Source organism: Littorina saxatilis, linkage group LG7 (genome assembly GCF_037325665.1).
Source record: "Littorina saxatilis isolate snail1 linkage group LG7, US_GU_Lsax_2.0, whole genome shotgun sequence".
In the NCBI taxonomy this organism is placed as follows: Eukaryota; Metazoa; Mollusca; class Gastropoda; order Littorinimorpha; family Littorinidae; genus Littorina; species Littorina saxatilis.
The window spans coordinates 53,468,335-53,487,351 of NC_090251.1; the positions used below are offsets into that span (position 1 = coordinate 53,468,335).

The 19,017-nt window shown below is 47.3% G+C and overlaps 1 protein-coding gene across 1 annotated transcript in view; it reads right to left on the reverse strand.

The window, feature by feature from the left end:
* The window catches only part of LOC138970235 (kinesin heavy chain-like), a 73,916-nt gene that overhangs the window by 31,922 nt on the left and 22,977 nt on the right, over positions 1–19,017 (reverse strand). The window lies entirely within an intron of this gene.

Genomic DNA, 19,017 nt, shown 5'->3' on the forward strand with positions numbered 1-19,017 from the left:
GTCACATTGTGGAGGGTTGCAGATTCCAAAGAGTGAAAAAAAAAAAAAAAAAAAAAAAAAAAATAACAAGAGGCGAAGCCTTCAAGGCTCACGTAAGAAATAGACAAACAGTAACACAAACTCAATCACCCCGTCACACATACACACCCACACACACAGTAAGCTTAGGTGACACTGTGCAAGAAAGAGAGACACTAGATCTAGATCTGTCTGTCGATCTGCATGTAGCCTACTTACAGGGACACGACTGCCAAAAAGTCTCGGCCCGCTCAAAATAACAATGACCGAGACCACACACACCACGCGAGAGAGAAAGACTACAGGGAGGCATGCCGTCATGATGCATTAATTGACGTCAAACACTTTTGACCGTGACGTAATCTTATGCGAGCTTTATCCGTAGTCTTGGATAACCACTCACACATAGACTCGGAAATGTTAAAGTTTCTACCACAGACATACACACGCACAAACACACACACACACGCACACACACACGCACAAACGCACAAACGCACAGACAGACAAAGTTACGATCGCATAGGCTACACTTCGTGAGCCAAAAAAGCCTAGCTAGAATCTACTGGGGGCTGGGGAGTTCCTGCACAATGCAGGAACTCGACTCGGGTTCCACTGTAATGCAATATTTTTTTATAAAGCGCAGAAGTCCATGGATGCCCTGCTCAAGTAGCAGTACAATCAAAATAAACAGAAAAGTAATTACAACATAACATATCTGCAAGGTAGGTCGTTTGGACGGGTGCAATAGCCCAGTGGTCAAGACCTCGACCTTCAACAAGACAAAATACCCCAGAACAAGTTTCTGTAATCCATGTCAGAGTTTGGTGGGTAATGAAAACACGAACTACCCAACACGCACCCCCCCCCCCCCCCCCCCCCCCCCTGCGATTCTTGACAGTCAATCTCTACCTTTGTTAAGGGGGGGGGGGGGGTGGAGGGCCCATGAACGAATGACACTCGCTTTTACGTTTTCCACACGCCATGAACCGCTGCTGGCAAAAGATAAACAGCAAAAACTATCCATGGTTGGACATGCACACAACAAATCCAAAACCAAATCATCGCCGTGACGCACTCTCCAAAACCATCATCCAAGGTACCGGGTTAGCAATGAAGAGGTACAGTGCCGGGCCGGACAGAGACAGCAGTGGACAGCAAACGTGACATAAAGGACGGGCCTCCCCATCAGCTAATCTCCTTGAGACAGCACACCAACGACAGATACAGACCGCAGTCACAGCTGCTTCAGACCCCCCCCCCCCCCCCCCCCCCCCGGGCCCCTTCCTCCTCTACCAAAGTTTCCCCATGTTCTCTCTCAGGCTAATAGGATGCACAGCTCAGTACCTAAGTTGCGTTTTATATGTAGATCAATTAAAGGTAAGCGTGTTTCCATGTTACCGTCATGGTTGTGGGTTGTTTACTGGATGCAAAGTCCTTGTCAAAACCCAAAGAGTCGCCAAAGCCTTGCCTTTCATTGCTATGATCGTTTGATTCAAGCGTTTTGGAAGTTTTGATCTTAAGTTCGTACGTTTGTTCTGTTTTTGTTGGTGGTGTTTTTGTTGATGGTGTTTGTTTTTTTAAACTTCCTTTCTTTTAATGAGAGTGAGAGAGAGAGAGAGAGAGAGAGAGAGAGAGAGATAGAGAGAGAGAGAGAGAGAGAGAGAGAGAGAGAGAGAGAGCACCGCCCCCTCCCCCCTCGCCATTTCTGCTAACCTTTTCGGTGCATAGGCCTACTTATCTCTGCGCATTTTTAAACAGAGCCATTTGAGCTACTTTATCAACGTGAACATTTTATTTAACAGCACCTTTCCACTTCCTACCGTGCGGATTCCTCTTAACCCGTCCAAGGCACTTGATCTCGTAGATCAGATACACAAACCAGCCAAGAAGAGATATCTCAGTATCTCGGCAACCTGCACAGGGTCTGGTAATCGTAACAATGATTGGCGGCATGTCTGTCTCGTCAGACCTACCTTGGCTTTTCAATGTTCATCTCTGACTCTAGTCCCACACTAGCAATCATATTACAACCACAGTGAATTTATTGCAATACTTTTGTGACATTTATCTTTCTGACTGAGTCTCCACACCCCCCCCCCCTCCCCCCCCCCCCCCCCTCCCGCGCTCTCTCTCTGAGTTCCTCTTTCTCTCTCACTCTTGAAACATTCTCTGTGTTATAGTGTTATAGGAGGAATGCGTTCATGTCCCTGATGATTTGTGTTGCGCCATTGCGGCGCAAGTGTGACTTAAAGGCACAGTAAGCCTCCCGTGAACCATCACAGATACTGTCAGGCTTTTACACACTGTACAAACACCCTTTCATTTGAACGCTCACCCGGCGAACGGGAACATCCTGGCTGCTTTCCGTACAGAATGAGAAATTTTTTAAAGAATTTTTTTCGTGGACCGTCTGATCTACAATCAGGCGCCTCGTTTTGGCACAAGAACTAACTTTTAAAATCTAAATAATTAAGTAGATGTGCAACGCCAAGGCACTGCATACCCCAGCGAAAGACAAACCTCTCTCTCTCTCACTCTCTCTTTCACTCTCTCTCTCTCACTCTCTCAAACACACACACGAACGCACACACACACACACGAACACACACACACACACACCCCAAGTTACACACATACACACTCACTCACACGCACTCACTCACTCTCTCACACACACTTCATACACACAAAACACACCCCCATACGCACATATACATATAGACAGACGGACATATACACCTTTACAAACAGACACACATACACACACACATACACTTAGGCTACGCACACGCACAAACACACACCCACCCACCCACTCTCTCTCTCTCTTTCTCTCTTATACAAACAGACACACACCCACACCCACACCCACACACATGTACGCACGCATGTACGCACGCACACACCCACAGACACACACAGACACACACACACACACACACACACACACACATTGACTCACACAAATCTCATACACACAAAACACACACTCATACGCACATACACGGTTGGCCTAGTGGTAAGGCGTCGCTGGGATAAATTGACAGCTTGTAACACAAACAATCTTAAACCATAAAAGATTTCTTTTTTCATCAAGACAAGATCAGTACAATTCGATGTTTTGAAAGTGTTCAAAAAGATAGCCCGGAAGCAGGGTCACGAAAGGTCTTGTCTCAAAGCAGACGATTTTTTGTGTGCATAGCGCTCGCTTTCTTTGAAGCCAGCTGCCGCCGACAAGTTCGTCAGTGTGACTCGCAGCCGTTTGTTGTGTTTTAGAATCAGAGGTACACAATAACGTGCTATTGCAGATACAGCCAATCGGACTTTAAGGGAAGCTTCTAGCATGAAAAAATGACAAAAAACGCTTTTTGGTGTGATTTGAGTTTTCATGTGAATTTGTTTCCATAAACCCTTTCCAACCCCCCTATCAACCGTATTAGTTATTTCTGCAACCCTAAATATTTTATTTTATTTTATTTCTGAGGTAAATGTTTTAAAAACAACACCAGTCTACCCCTCATTAACTATGCAAAAAATTTGAAAGGCCATATCTTCTCTTCTACCTAACATAGAAACAAAATTTAAACTGGGATATGAACAGCAAAATCCCTTCTAGCCCCGTTTAGAAACGCCAAACAAACTCCATTACAACGATTTTCATTGGTTGTTTGGCAAATGGCCCAAAGAAGGCCAACCTGAAAACAAACCAATCACAAGCCTTCTTCTAAAAGGGCTTCGGCTGCGGCTCACCCAGTTGAGAAGTGGGTCAAATCAGCCTCTGTCTGTGTCTTCCACGCTACTTTCGATTGGGTCAGTGTGTTTGCCATCAAAACTTGTTTATAGCTTACAATGGGTAAAAGAAAGGATTGCTACAAGAAAAAGACAAAGACACCTCCAAGGAATCGACATGTTTTGGCTAGGCTTCCCTTGGATGCAAGCAATTCAACTGTGGAAAATGTGCCTGATCAGTGTCGGCGGCCTGCAAAGAGAAAACGTGGAGAGGAAGAAGCGTCGTCTGCACCTCTGCATTTGTGTGCATCGAGTGCCAAACTGCGAAAATTGGACACAAATAAAGAAGAATCTGTGCCTTTTGACAGCCAAGATGAACTTACTGGGTTTAGATTCGTTGACTGTGAACTTTTAGTCACATTCATCAACGGATTATTGTGTCCTGAGTGCAAACGACCGATCGGTGCTGCGCGGCTTTCTTCTGTGACTGAGGTGAGGACAGATCTTGCATCTGAACTGAAATTCGAGTGTGGTTGTCAACACAACATGACTTTGTTTACATCTAAAAAATGTAACAAAGTTTTTGAGGTAAATAGAAGGTTCCCCTTTTCTATGTTTGTTATCGGTCGGGACCAAGCACCTGCTAAGAGATTCCTTGGCAACATGAACATACCATGCTCACTAAACAATAGCACGTGGGCCAATCACAAGAATCAGATCAGGAAGGCCACAGAAAAAGTAGCCGATATCAGCAAATCTGTTGCTGCACATGAGGTTTCTGAGGCCTGTGAGGGGAATGATGTGACTGTATCTGGGGATGGCACCTATCATAGACGGGGATTTCAGAGCAAAAATGGAGTGGTAACTGTGCTCAGTGTAAATGGTAAAAAGTCAAAAGTTGTAGACACCGAGGTGCTGTCTAATCACTGTGACAGCTGTAAAAAACAAGAGAAAAAGAAACAAGGACAAGAACTTTTGGATTGGAAAGATGAACACAGACAGAGAAATGTATGTGACAAAAACCACGAGGGGAGTGCTGCAGCTATGGAACCTGCTGCGGCATTGAAGATCTTTAGAAGGTCACAGGAGCTACATGGTCTTAGATATGTCAACTTTCTTGGGGACGGGGACAGCAAGACATATAGTTGTCTAAAAAATTCTGAGCCACCTGTGTATGAGGGAGTTAGAATAGAAAAGTTAGAATGCTGTGGGCATGTTCAAAAAAGAATGGGTCGCCAACTTTTGAATAAAGTGAATGAACTAAAAAACAAAACTTTCAATAAGAACGGCAAATCTGTCAAAGGCATAGGCGGAAAGGGGGGTGGGTTGACAAAAAAAGCAATACTCAAAATTCAAGCTCATTTTGGTGCAGCTATAAGGAAGAATTCTGGCAATTTAGGACAGATGAAAAAGGACATTTGGGCCATCTGGCAACACCGTAATAAAAAACATGACAACTGTGGGACCTGGTGTCCATCCAAAACTGGCAGAGGAGATCCAGACAAAAATGCCTTTCCAGATTTTGTGTGCGAAGCCATCCGTCCAATTTTTGTGACCCTGACCCAAGATAGCCTGCTGGAAAGATGTCTTCATGGGGGCTCTCAGAATACCAATGAGAGCTTCCACAATCTCATCTGGCAAAGATGTCCGAAGACTGTTTTTGTCGGCCGAAAGCGACTTTGCTTAGCTGTAGCGGACGCAACTATTGTATATAATGATGGAGAGTGTGGAAGGCTGGATATTTTCCCTCTTCTTGGGATGGAAGCTGGCACATGGACAAGACAATTTCTCAAAAAAGTGGATGCAAGCAGAGTGTCAGCTGGACAAATCCAAGCAAGTGAGGCTGTGCAGTTTGCACGTCGACTTCGGTCCCTTCATGCCGCTGAACAGAATGTAGATGGGGAGGAATATTACTTATCTGGGGCTCATGAATAGACTAGGTAAGTCACAGATTGTTGTACACATGCACATGTGATGTCCTGTAAAAACTTTTGTCCATGACAGATATATATGCATGCATCTCCTCTTCTGAAGTAAAGAGCTTACATTTTGACCGTTTTCTCAAAACGCGTTTCAGTTTATTTTGACCGACCGTTTCTTGAATATCTCATGAACCTTTGCAGATATGCTTATAAAATTTTGTACAGTGTTTCAGGACACATAAAGCTATAATCCCACATAGGATTTAGTTGATGCAATCATTTTAAACCAATTTTCATTTTTTAGATTTTTTGGCGTTAAACCGTTACTAAAAATTGCGACTAAATTTCAAGTTATACATTTTATCCTATGTGATAATGTAGTTCATGTATTTAGAATTGTATATGCAAAATTTTAAGTTTGTATTACCTTTCATGACCAAATTATGTGGGAAATGCCAAACATCAATTTTTGCGAATCCGTATTTATACCCTATTTTAAAATATTTATATAAATTAAATAAAATACCTGGGGCCAATTTCCCTTTTATGTTTGTAATCTTCAATAGTTGGACTACACACACACATAAATTCAAGTTATTTGGGCATCATACTGAAGAGCAATTTGAAGTGATTTTTGGTCGATTTTCATGCTAGAAGCTTCCCTTAAATCACAACCTGACGACTAAATTGTGAAAAAAATGAAAGTGGATCACACGGGTTCACGATGGCTCAGGGGTTCTCTTCGGAACAAGAACATGATCTCTTCATAGCTGTTAATGTTATGCATGAACTTCAGTTTGTTCACGACCATTTCACAAAGTTAAACCTGTCTGTAGGTCCGACTTTAAACGTTCTCTCGGACAAAAGTCCGACCGTTCTATGGTTTAGGTTGGATCCTTTTGCTACCAACTACCCTTTTCTTCTTTTTTCACCTCCATTTCTTGTTGTTAGGCCTATATCTTGTTCTGTGTGTGTGTGTGCGTGTGTGTGTGTGTGTGTGTGTGTGTGTGTGTGTGTGTGTGTGTGTGTGTGTGTGTGTGTGTGTGTGCGTGTGGTGATAAAGTGGGTAGGTAAAAAGTAGGAAAAAGTATATTTACTCACCATTGGATGGACAAAACAAAAGAATCTTTACTGAAGATTATACGTGAAGCCCCCCATCACAAATGGTTTTCTTCACCACTGCCACACACAGTTAAAGCTCCATGATATCGTGGAGAATTTCTGCCAGGCACGTATTTATATCCATCTCGAAACAACTGAGCAAAGCACACTTGAAAATGCCCTGTGTCATAAAACGAAGTGGTGTAGCTACTGTAGAAACGGCGGCGCAACTTTACAAAACCTACACAGCTAACTCGATACTAACCGGCAAGGTGCTGACTTTCTTTTGTGCATTGTTGATGGTGAATGCATGTTAATGTATTTTTAATATGCTTTCTTATGTGATAACCAATGTGCTATATTTTCTCAGGACAAAGAACAAATGTTTATTTTGAATGTTTTATGTATGTTATTATTACGGACACAAACGCTCAGCAATGTAATTTCTCTTTTAGAGATTAATAAAGTTATTGTATTGTATTGTATTGTATTGTAACGTCACGAACAGTTACGTGACCGTAGACACTTTCAGTTAGTATAGGCATCTATCATATACCACTTTCAATTAGGCACCTATCATCACCCCACTTTCAGTTTGGCATCTATTATATCTATCTGGGAACAACAGAGCAGACCACAAAAATACACCGTATAACAAAAGAAACGGGTGAACAAGAGGAAACGACACAACTTCACTAACTCCACACACACAGAACACATTAATCCACATTTAGTTTTCAACCAGTCCTTCACCGCGCACAACGTACGTTTTTCTTCCAACACAAGTCCTGATCTGTCGTTTGGTTTCACACACGGAACAAGAACCCCGCTGACAAACGCCAAACTGCAATCACCACTCAGGAAATGTTAGGGTCGAACCGTTCTAAGCTATCGTCGCTGGAGCCCACGACTGACAGTGCAGACCAATTAACGGTTTCGCTTACAACAACGTCAAGAGCGGCAGCGTTTCACCGGGTGTCAATACTTCTTGACTAAATTGTTTTAATTAATTGGGATTATTTTTAGCCGGCGTTGCCTTTGAAATGATTCTACAAGTAATACAAACAAGACCATAAAACTGAATTCTTCAGAGCTGTGTAATGAAAGTTTGTGTGTGAATTAATTTCGTACTTGACACCAGTGTCAATCTGCTGAAATGTATTCCGCATAAAAATACCAGCTCATACCGAGCAGCCAGGCTGTTGAGTTTCAGTGTGTGTCCAAATGTAAGCAAGTTCCTATCCCACGAACATGCCTGGGCGGATCTTTGGGGGTTTACATGACAGTATTTAATGTGATACTTAATTTAATTTAATTCCATTAAATAATAATAATAATACGAGAACTAATAACGCGGCACATATCTCAACACAAGGCGACTCAAGGCGCACAGAAAGTGGGCAAAGAGAGTGTATACATCCCCCCAAACACACCCCTTGTTTGAGATCCCCACTTTTAAGACTTTGTTTTTAAGACCTTGTTTTCCTTGATTTTCTCTTCATAACCTCCGTAATTTTACCTGCATTTTACGACCCCCTTCTTTTTGCATACCTGTTATTCCAATACTTTTGGAGGTCTTAGCATAGGGTTTCCACTATATAAGAAAAAGGGTGGTGGTAGTGCATGAATAATGCACCGACTGACGGTCTTTCAGCGTTCACTTCATACCCATTCTCCGACCGAATCCTACCCGCTATAAAAGGCGCATTGAAACACACTTCAGTCTTTTTGTGACTTGTAATCCCCATGTTTTCTTGCTTTGTGTTAAGGGAAAGCACAGATATCAAAACCACGGTTGCCGAAACGTTTATACAGGGATTAAGACCTCTTATAAAGCAATATACTCAAATCTTGAAAGGGCCAGAAATGAAAAGCAAAATCAGCAAAGGCGGCAAAACTTTTTACATTTGGACAAGGTTTGACTAAATGTTTTTAGATAGATTGGGAATCGAGAAGAGGGTCGTGGTGATGGTAATGTGGTGTGGTGTAGTGTGGTGTGTGTGTGAGTGTGTGTGTGTGGTGTGGTGTGGTGTGGTGTGTGTGGTGTGGTGTGTGTGTGTGTGTGGTATGTGTGTGTGTGTGTGCGTGTGTGTGTGTGTGTGGTGTGGTGTGGTGTGTGTGTGTGGTATGTGTGTGTGTGTGTGCGTGTGTGTGTGTGTGCGTGTGTGTGTGTGTGTGGTGTGGTGTGGTGTGGTGTGGTGTGGTGTGTGTGTGGTATGTGTGTGTGTGTGTGTGCGTGTGTGTGTGTGTGTGGTGTGGTGTGGTGTGGTGTGGTATGTGTGTGTGTGTGTGTGTGCGTGTGTGTGTGTGTGGTGTGTGTGGTGTGGTGTGGTGTATGTGTGTGTGGTGTGTGTGGTGTGGTGTGTGTGTGTGTGGTATGTGTGTGCGTGTGTGCGTGGTGTGGTGTGGTGTGTGTGTGTGTGTGGTGTGTGTGTGAGTGTGTGTGTGGTGTGGTGTGGTGTGGTGTGTGTGTGTGTGTGGTATGTGTGCGTGCGTGTGCGTGTGAAGCGATTCTCAGAAAACCCTCGAGGAGACCGTAAGACAATCATGCCAAAGTACGCAAACCTTGGGATGGAGTGAAGCCCGAAAGGCCTGTGAGATAGAAGTCAGCTTAAGAGAAGAGTGACCGATCTCCACCAACGAGAGAGAGAGACTGAGACACCTGAGTACAAGGTACCAGAGTCCAACTCGATGAGAAAATCTCAAAAAAGAGGTGGTCGCCAGTCCATGCGAACGCAGAGAGAGAGGTAGTACGAGGAAGCAACGACTTACGATAGTGCGTAAGCCACCGGAAGTGCGGAATCACAGTGGTCGAAGCCTGGTGTGACTGGTGACCATAAACAAATTGGCTAAAAGCCAGAGTGTCCGCAGTACAGTCTGCTTGTGGGTAATTGAATGTGGATCAAAAACCCAAAACAGAAAACAAGACTGGTAAGCATAACGGAAAACCGTGAAGCCGAACCAGCCATAAGACTCCCGAGACAAGTGTTCTCAGGGAAAAAAACAGAAGTTAAACTTCGCGGCCAAATCAAGAGCCTTCCTGAGTTTGCCCGAAAAACCAGAACGCGTCTGTCTACCTCTGAAAGACTGAGAGTCAGACACGGAGATCAACGGGTAAACGCCGTAGTCATAGTTGCCTGTGGTAGAAGGGTGACTGTAAAAGGAAACCCAACCCAACGGAAGTCGTCCTGACTCACCCCATGCTCAGGATGAGGGTGAAGAGAGGAAGAGACAAAATCCGAAGTCACAGGAACCGAAAATGCCATAGTCGCACCGCGACAGGCAGGAGACTATTGCACAGGCTAAGGCTGAGAGCCGTGATGCCCGTAGGACAGCCATTGTACCGAAGTACCCACAGCACGCAGGTAAACGTAAGAAACGGAAGTTCCGGCTGCCAAATAAGATGCTGGGCTATAAGCCCACAGCAAAGAAACCGGAACATTAGCTAACCCTCTGCCAGAAGGAGAGGAGTAGCCAAAACCTGAGAGAGGTGGTAAGACACAAAGAATGACTCCTCAAACATCCATTGCCAAAGACAATGCCCCCTCAGACAATGCTTACTTCCGAGGCCAATTCAAGCGCACCTTAAGTTTGGACGAAACACCAGAACGCGTCTGATCGCTAGAGAAAGACAGAGTCAGACTCGGCGAAAGACAAACAAGGACCATAGTCCAGATGCTTGTGGCAAAAAGTGAGAAACGGGGTAACCTGAAGACAGAGAACCCCACCCAAACGGAAATCGTCCTATCTCATCTCCTGCATAAGATGAGAACAAAGAAAAGAATTGACGAAGTCCGAAGCCACAAGAACAGAGAAAGCAACAACCACCACCGCCGACAGGTGGAATGGCTGTTGCACCAGCCGAGGCTAAAAAACCTGGATGCCCTAAGGTCAGCCCTTGTTCCAAAAACGTCTGTGAGAGAAACAACCTCTCCGGTTAAACCGGAAGTGCGACAGAAGCAGCAGCCCGTGGCTGAAACGACTGTTACGCTGACTGAGGACGAAAGCCAGTATACCCGAAGGCCAGCGCTAGATCCGATCAGAAGAGACCACAGCGGGTGCTCGAGCTGATGGACCTAGATCGCTGTATAAATATCGGACTGATGCATAAGAAAATATGCACTCATTAGATCGACGTGAGTCGCCCGACCTCACCACTCCCACAATCCATTGGCTGTGTACAGAGACCATCCAATGAAAAAGTGTAGGGAGGAGACCCCCCCGCCATCACCAAAGTGGAGGGCGTAGGGGGGGGGGGGGGTGAGATCGGGGGCACTTCCTTGGGGGGAGAGGCTTGCTGCTAGAGCTGCCCTTCTCCCTGCCCGACACTGATCTATTTCTCGAAACTCGAGAATCAGGCAGCTCAGACTGCCAATTGGCTGCCGGCTTAGCTTGGCCAGAGGCCTGAGCATGCTTCTCCTGAGGAGGCTAGCTCTGCTTCAACCCTTGTAGAGAGAAGTCGGAGACCTGCTGATCTCTATTCGACTGGATCTCCTTTCTTCTGGTAATAAACACCAATGTTCAAAAGGAGATCCCTCTACCCAGGGCAAAGCTCAAGTGTCTCTCTTTGTCTGCTCAGTGAACTGAGAATGTGAGAGAAACAAGTCCCTCCGACACGTGACTGTATGAGTGTAGTGAAGGGAGGACAGCCTCATATGCTCTTAGCTCACCCTAGCTGACCAAAAGAGTGGAGATGTCATCAGCCTCCTGATCCACACAAGGTGTGAAAGGATTCAGTGACTCAGTGAGAGAGCGCTCTAATGATCATCTCCGAGAAGAGGCAAGTTCCAAAAGCTGAAGTCCAATTTCCTCCGACGCGACAAAGGTGTGGTATGGGAACACAACACCCAAGTGATTCTAAACTGCTTCGCCAGCAGAGGAAGAAGTTCCTGCGTCCCCAGTAAAGGCGTACGCGGAAGATGAAAGAACGACAACAAGTTCCAAACCGGCTTCGGCAAGGTGAACTTCTTAAGCAAGAAGGAACAAAAGTTGAAGCCTGTGTAGCCGAAGCCAGCCAAGGCTGAGCGTGTTCCGGAACTGAACCGTAAAGAACGAGCAGCAGAACCGGAACACTGGGGATACCACTTCCGGGAGGAGATGGTCTAGCCAAAACCTGCAAAAAGTGGTACACCATTAAAGGTGACTCTCGAACCGTAAGTAGGAAACCTCCTTCCTTCACGGAACGGAAGTCCGACATCGACGACAGAGTAACCAAAGAGGAAGCCGCCAAAGCCGATGCACCCTTGGGGAAATATCTGGAAAAAACCTGCGTCGCAGCTTCGAGAGCAGCCAAGAGCTTCGACGGAAATCCAGAACATGTCTGAACGCTGGCTAAAGACTGTACATCGGAATAGCCAAGCAAACGGACACGGACCTAAGTCAAAGTTGCCAGTGGAAGACTAATGAACGGGATGACCGAAAACCGGAAACCCGTCCACCCGGAAACCGTCCTGTCTCAACCCCTCCCGTAAGAGTAAGAGGAGGTAACATCCGAAGCCACCAGAACTGAATAGGCAGTAGTCGCAACACCCAACAGGTGAAGTGACGACTGTCCCGGCCGAGGCTGAAAGCCTGAATGCCCGTAGGCCAGCCGCTGTTCCTCACTCACTGACATCCGAGAGGAAGCATCAGGAAGAGGAACAGTGTATCCGGACAGAGCCGGAAACGCAACAGACAAAGCCGCACAATGCGGAAGCAAAGGTTGCGTGGACTGGGGCCGGAAGCCCGAACGCCCGTAGGCCAGTCCGCGGTCAACTCCAGTAAAGGCCACAACGTGTACTTGCAATGGAGGACCTATGCTTCCGGTAAACCGGAAGCGCGGCGCCAGAACGGCTACCGCCCTTGCTCTGAAAACGCCAATGCCCGCGACGAGGCAAAGGTGAGGTCAGAACAGAATTGGACTTGGGCCGGAAGCCCGAGCGCCCGTAGGCCAGTCCACGGTCAACTCAAGTCAAGACCTCTGCGGGTAATGAGATGGAGGACCTTCGCTTCCGGGAAAAACAGGACGTGGCGCATTGAGGATCTTGGTGACGTTTTCCAACAAAAGTAAGAGTAAGAGGAGGTAACATCCGAAGCCACCAGAACTGAATAGGCAGTAGCCGCAACACCCAACAGCTGAAGTGACGACTGTCCCGGCCGAGGCTGAAAGCCTGAATGCCCGTAGGCCAGCCGCTGTTCCTCACTCACTGACATCCGAGAGGAAGCATCAGGAAGAGGAACAGTGTATCCGGACAGAGCCGGAAACGCAACAGACAAAGCCGCACAATGCGGAAGCAAAGGTTGCGTGGACTGGGGCCGGAAGCCCGAACGCCCGTAGGCCAGTCCGCGGTCAACTCCAGTAAAGGCCACAACGTGTACTTGCAATGGAGGACCTATGCTTCCGGTAAACCGGAAGCGCGGCGCCAGAACGGCTACCGCCCTTGCTCTGAAAACGCCAATGCCCGCGACGAGGCAAAGGTGAGGTCAGAACAGAATTGGACTTGGGCCGGAAGCCCGAGCGCCCGTAGGCCAGTCCACGGTCAACTCAAGTCAAGACCTCTGCGGGTAATGAGATGGAGGACCTTCGCTTCCGGGAAAAACAGGACGTGGCGCATTGAGGATCTTGGTGACGTTTTCCAACAAAAGCCCCTTTTGACCTTCCTTCAGTGAATGACCTATGAAGTCAACGTTGTCGGTCCCCAAAATGCACTTGCTGGGTCTCACGGTCAGATTAGCTTTTGTCAGGCGGGAAAACAATTCCCTCAAAGTCTCCAGATGCTCCTCAAAGGTCTCCGTGTGGACTAGCAGATCATCCCAGTAGTACACAACATTCTTCATTCCTTTGAGCATTTTTCGCATTCCCCTCGTAAGGGTAGCACCACTGTTCACCATGCCAAAAGGCATCCGCAGGCACTCATACGTTCCGTCTGGAGTTGCAAAGGCGGTCTTTGGTATGTCCTCTTCGCGCACAGGAATCTGCCAATATCCCTTGCTGAGATCGATCTTTGAGAAGATCTTACTGCCAGTCAACCGTCGGAACAGATCAGCCGCCGTCGGCATTGGTTCAGGGTCAAACACGGTGATCTTATTGACTCTCCTGAAGTCAATGCATACCCTGTTTGTGCCGTCTTTCTTCTTGACCACAACAACGGGAGATGAGTAAGGGGATGATGATTCACGGATGACCCCCATCTTCAACATATTGTCGATGTCCTTCTTCAAGGATTCCCGAGCCTGAAACGGGATAGGGTATGGTTTTGAGCGAACAGGAACGTCAGATGTGAGGTGGACTTCATGTTCGACCAAGGACGTAGAGCCTGGAACATCAGAGAACCTATGGGTGAAGTCGCCCATAAAATCATGCAGCTCCTTCTGCTGATCTTCTGTCAGGTCAGGTCCTAGCTTGACGTCATCCACTCCCTCTTTCTTGTGGAGGTCTCCCAACTCCAGTAGTTCCTCGCCGTCGAACTCGTCTAGTTCGGCTGGTTCTTCCACACTTGCTGCGACCTGTACTGCTTCCGGAGGTCTCTCCACATACAGTTTCAGGAGGTTAGCGTGGTAGATCTTGGACTTCTTGCCGACATTCACCTTGTAGTCGTTGATCCCTACCACGGCCTCAACCTCGTATGGGCCTTTCCACTGCATCAGTAGTTTGTTGTGATCAGTGGGAAGCAGTATCAGCACTTTGTTACCTGGTGTAAACTTCCTGTTTACGGCCTTGCGGTCGTAGTAGTGCTTTCCACTATCCTGAGACTTTCTCAAGTTTTCTCTCGCAATCTCGAGAGTCTCCTCCAGTTTCTCTCGCAACTCGAACACGTACTGGTAACTGTTCTTCACTTCAGGTGTGTCCACATCTTTCGTCCACAATTCCTTTAGTATCTGCATCGGGCCTCTCACGGTCCGCCCGTACATCAGCTCGAACGGGGAGAATCCAGTGGACTCTTGTGGCACCTCCCTGTATGCAAACAGCAAGGCATTGATGTAGCGATGCCACTGCCTTGGCTGCTCACTGCATAGTTTCTTCAGCGTGGACTTCAGCGTCGCATTGAATTTTTCGACCAGCCCATTGCACATCGGGTGATAGGGTGTCGTAGTCAAGTGACGAATGCTCAGCAGCCTGTTGACCTCTTCCATGCATTCAGAGACAAACTGTGTCCCCAGGTCTGTGAGGATCTCTTCAGGAACCCCAATTCTGCTGAAAATGTCCACAAGTGCCTCGGCAACAGTCTCGGTGTCAATTTTCTTCAGAGGCACGGCTTCTGGGTACCTGGTTGCATAGTCTACCAGGGTCAGTACCCAACGATGACCCGCTTCACTTGGCGGTTTTATCTCGCCGATGAGGTCAATGGCCACCCTCTTGAAAGGTCGGTCGATCAAAGGCATCTTCTGCAACGGCACTTTCGGGACCCTTCCTCGAGGTATGGTTTTCTGGCAAATATCGCACGATCGGCAGAATCGAGTCACATCTGCATGCAGTCCTGGCCAGTAAAACGCAGCCTGGATTCTGTCCGATGTCTTCTTGACCCCCAGGTGACCTCCCATAATAGAGTCGTGGGCCACCTCCATCACCTGGCGCCTAAGTGGTTGAGGCACCAGAACTTGACGTAATGGCTTCCCACCGTTGACTCTCGGGTGCTGGAACACTCTGTACAGGATCTTGGCCTTTACTTCAAAGTGCACAGTGCCTTCGCCCTTAGTCATCTCCTTGACAGGACGACTCCTGTACTTTGTTAAGGTCGAATCAGCTTCCTGTAGCTGAATCAGCTGATCCCTGTCCACGACAGCAGTTGCAGAACTGTTGGTGACCCTGAGTGGCGTAGTTGTTTTGTCCTTCTTCGCCTGGGCTCTGGTCGTCACAGCGCTTACAACCTGCGGCTGGTCGCGGCGTTGCACAGTTGCTCTGTCATCTCGTAACAGTTCGCTGATATCTTCATTCGCGAATGGCAGTGGGTCTTCCTCCTCAACAGCAGGCTGAGCTGCGCCCATTCTCCATTCGACATCAGGGTCATCAGGACGTCTCGCACCCCCAATGTTCCCAATTAGTAGATCGTACAAGGGCTTCTTCAGGCAGACGGCCTCAACTTCACCGGTGAAGTATGGAGTATCGATCTGGATTTTTACCACTGGTGCCTTCACGCATTTGCTGTCAGCCATGAGCGTCCACTTGAAGTCACCAGTGAATTTCTCTGTTGGCACCAGATCCTCTTTGACAATGACTCCATTGCAGCCCGAATCTCTGAGAACAGTCACTTCCTGCTTCTCAACAAATCCCTTCGACACGGGCATGTTCGACACTGACACAGCTGCGCTGGCGACGACAGAGATTGACCTGCCATTGGCGAGTAGAAGCTGGCCATCAGATATACATTCTTCCACGTCCGATGGTGTAGCCACTTGCTCGGCAGCCCTTGGAAGTATGACGCTGCTCGCACATACTTGTTGGTTCGAGCCACTCGTTTGCCTCTTGTTGTCGTAATATCTCCGTCGATGTTCTTGCGCTTTGTCATTGACATGTCCGTTATTTTTCTTTTGGGGACAGTTGGCGACTCGGTGGCCCTTGGCATTGCAATGGAAACACGTTATGTTCTGCCCTTCATTGGATGATAGTGCGGACTCAGTTTGTCCCTTGGCAGGTTGGTTTCCCTGGTTCCCGCTCTTCTGGAAAGGTTTCGATGACTTTGACGTCCCCAGGGTCCTTCCATGAGCAATGAGATAACGCTCAGCAGCATCAGTAATGTCCTTCAAACCCCGCAGTTTTTGCTCTTCCAAGCGGGTCGCCAGGTCCTTCGGGCAGGCATTAAGGAACTGCTCCTTCACGATCAAGTCCCGCAGACTCTCGTATGACTGCTCTTCACCTGATAACTCCACCCACTTCTGCAGGTATGACGACAGGCGCTCCACAAACTGGCTCGGTGTCTCTCCAGACAATGGCTGGCATTCGCGGAAGCGTTGACGGTAGCCCCTTTCAGTGAAGTTGTAGCAACGCAACAGAGCTTCCTTCAGTACATCATAGTCTCTGGCGTCATCATTTGAGAGTCTAGTGTAGACCTCAAGTGCTGCCCCAGTCAAATGTGCGCTGAGTTGAATCGCCCAGTCGTCGCGCTGCCATCTAGCACTCTCAGCGAACCTCTCGAATCTTGCAAGGTAGCAGTCGATCTGGTCCTTCCCGTCAGCGAATGCTGGAAGTTTCGGTGCCCTGTGTAACATTTGCTGCTGGTTATCTCTTTGGCGTGGTGCCTCGTGCTCACTTTGAACACGCACCATTTCTGTCTGAAGCTCTAAGCGTTTCGTCTCCATTTCTATCTGGAGCTCTAAGCGTTTCAGCTCAATTTGCCTTTCTTCACGCTGTGCTTCTCTTTCTCTTTCTTCACGCTGCGCTTGTCTTTCTTTATCTTCACGCTGCGCTTGTCTTTCTTCACGCTGCGCTTGTCTTTCTTTTTCTTCACGCTGCGCTTGTCTTTCTTCACGCTCACGCTGCGCTTGTCTTTCTTCACGCTGCGCCAGCAGTCGTGTCTGGGACTCGACGAACTCCGTCAGCTGCTTGCCTTTCAGTCCCAGTTCAACTCCTTTTGCCCAGAACTCAGCCATTCTGGTCTTTTCCGGTGCGTTCGTCTGTATTCTTTCACAGCCACGAACGTAGACGAATGTAGTCTTCTAAAAGAACACAGTCTCTACTGCACCTCCGATGCTTCTCTCGTCGCTGTTCACCTTCGTAGACGCAGGCTGCCACCCTCCTCGTCTAACGTGACGGCGCACTCTGCTCACGATACGTACACGACGTACCTCAGTCGTATTTCGTAGTATTAATGCACTAGCTCCGCGACGAAGTCCGTCTCGTCCAAACGGCAGCTAACCTCTGTAATCCCGATACACTCCGGCGTCGCTCACCGTACCGAGCTGCGGCGATTACCAAACTCTTCACCAGTCACACCGAATCCACGGTTCCGTAGTCTCAATACTGATCCCTCAGGATACACCCGATTGATGGCTACCTCCTGTGACTGTCTTGACGCTGGTCCTTGTTACTGGAAAACCCTTGGCGTTAAACGTAGATCCTTGGCTTGGCCCCCAATTGTTACACGACACTTGAGATTGCCACAAATTCTCAAACGTCGTATAGTTGTGTTCTTTTATTCTACGTCGCCCGTCTTCGCAGCAACAGAAAACAACTCGTCAAATTGAGTTCGAGGATTTATTCAGCATTCAATACATACAACTGCAGATCGTAGCAGAACTCAAATAGAAGCTTTTTTACATACAAATCGCGCTGGCATATATAGTAAATACTCAATCTCGAGAATATTCCAGACCGAACATGAAACAACTACATTATACGAGCCGTGCATGGACTAAACTAGCGACATTCTCTGTGACGTACATCAAAAGGGCCGACGCACTTAATCCGAACGAACGCCACGAACTCACACTAAGAACAGCATGGTAAACAACTTGTTTTGACAGGACTAGAAAGTTCACCTGCATTCTCGTCCAAGCATAAATATTGTGTTTACAAAATATAATATCGGTACTTTCCCACAAAGTAAAAATAAGTCAACTACATGCAACACACAAAACTGAACCAAAGCTCAGCAACGGTAGCGTTTCCTAACAGCAAGCAAGACGGGTAAGTGGCAGGTGGGTGTCATAACAAACACCAAACAGCACAGCCACGAGAGAGCCAAAAAAAATCAACAACCTTCTCCTCAGAGCTGAAGAAGTCGTATGATATTGACCACGTGTTGAGTAGCGGTAGTGACGTAGGACACACCAATGGGAGGTAACTCCCCGCGTGTGGAGTCATTACCATGGCTACGTTTACACTTTTTGTGGTGGGGTTGCTTCCCTTTAAAATTGTTCAAGACGGGTAGCCTTTTCAGACCTTAGCATCTTAGACTGCGTCAATGCTATATGTGATTCGGAGTAAGAATATGTAATTTAATCAGCATTATGGACATATCAGTGTGACTCGGAGAGATGTGAGAGGATTCAGTTGCCCTGAAGTGAAGCCCTCCAGTCAAATCTGTGTGGATCTGGCGAGGATAGGAGAGGCTTATGGAAACTACAAGGTCGAGTCAGTCTGACCTCCGCACTTCCTGGGTATGTAATGTTTCGCATGCACTGTTTAGACAATCAAATCGTCTATCCCCCCGATACTCAAACTACACTGTGGTAAAAAAAATTAAAGTGGGACAACCACTCCCTGCCCTGCACTGCCCCCCTTTCCCTCCATCCACCCTCGCCAGTAAGGGGAATTCCATACACGATC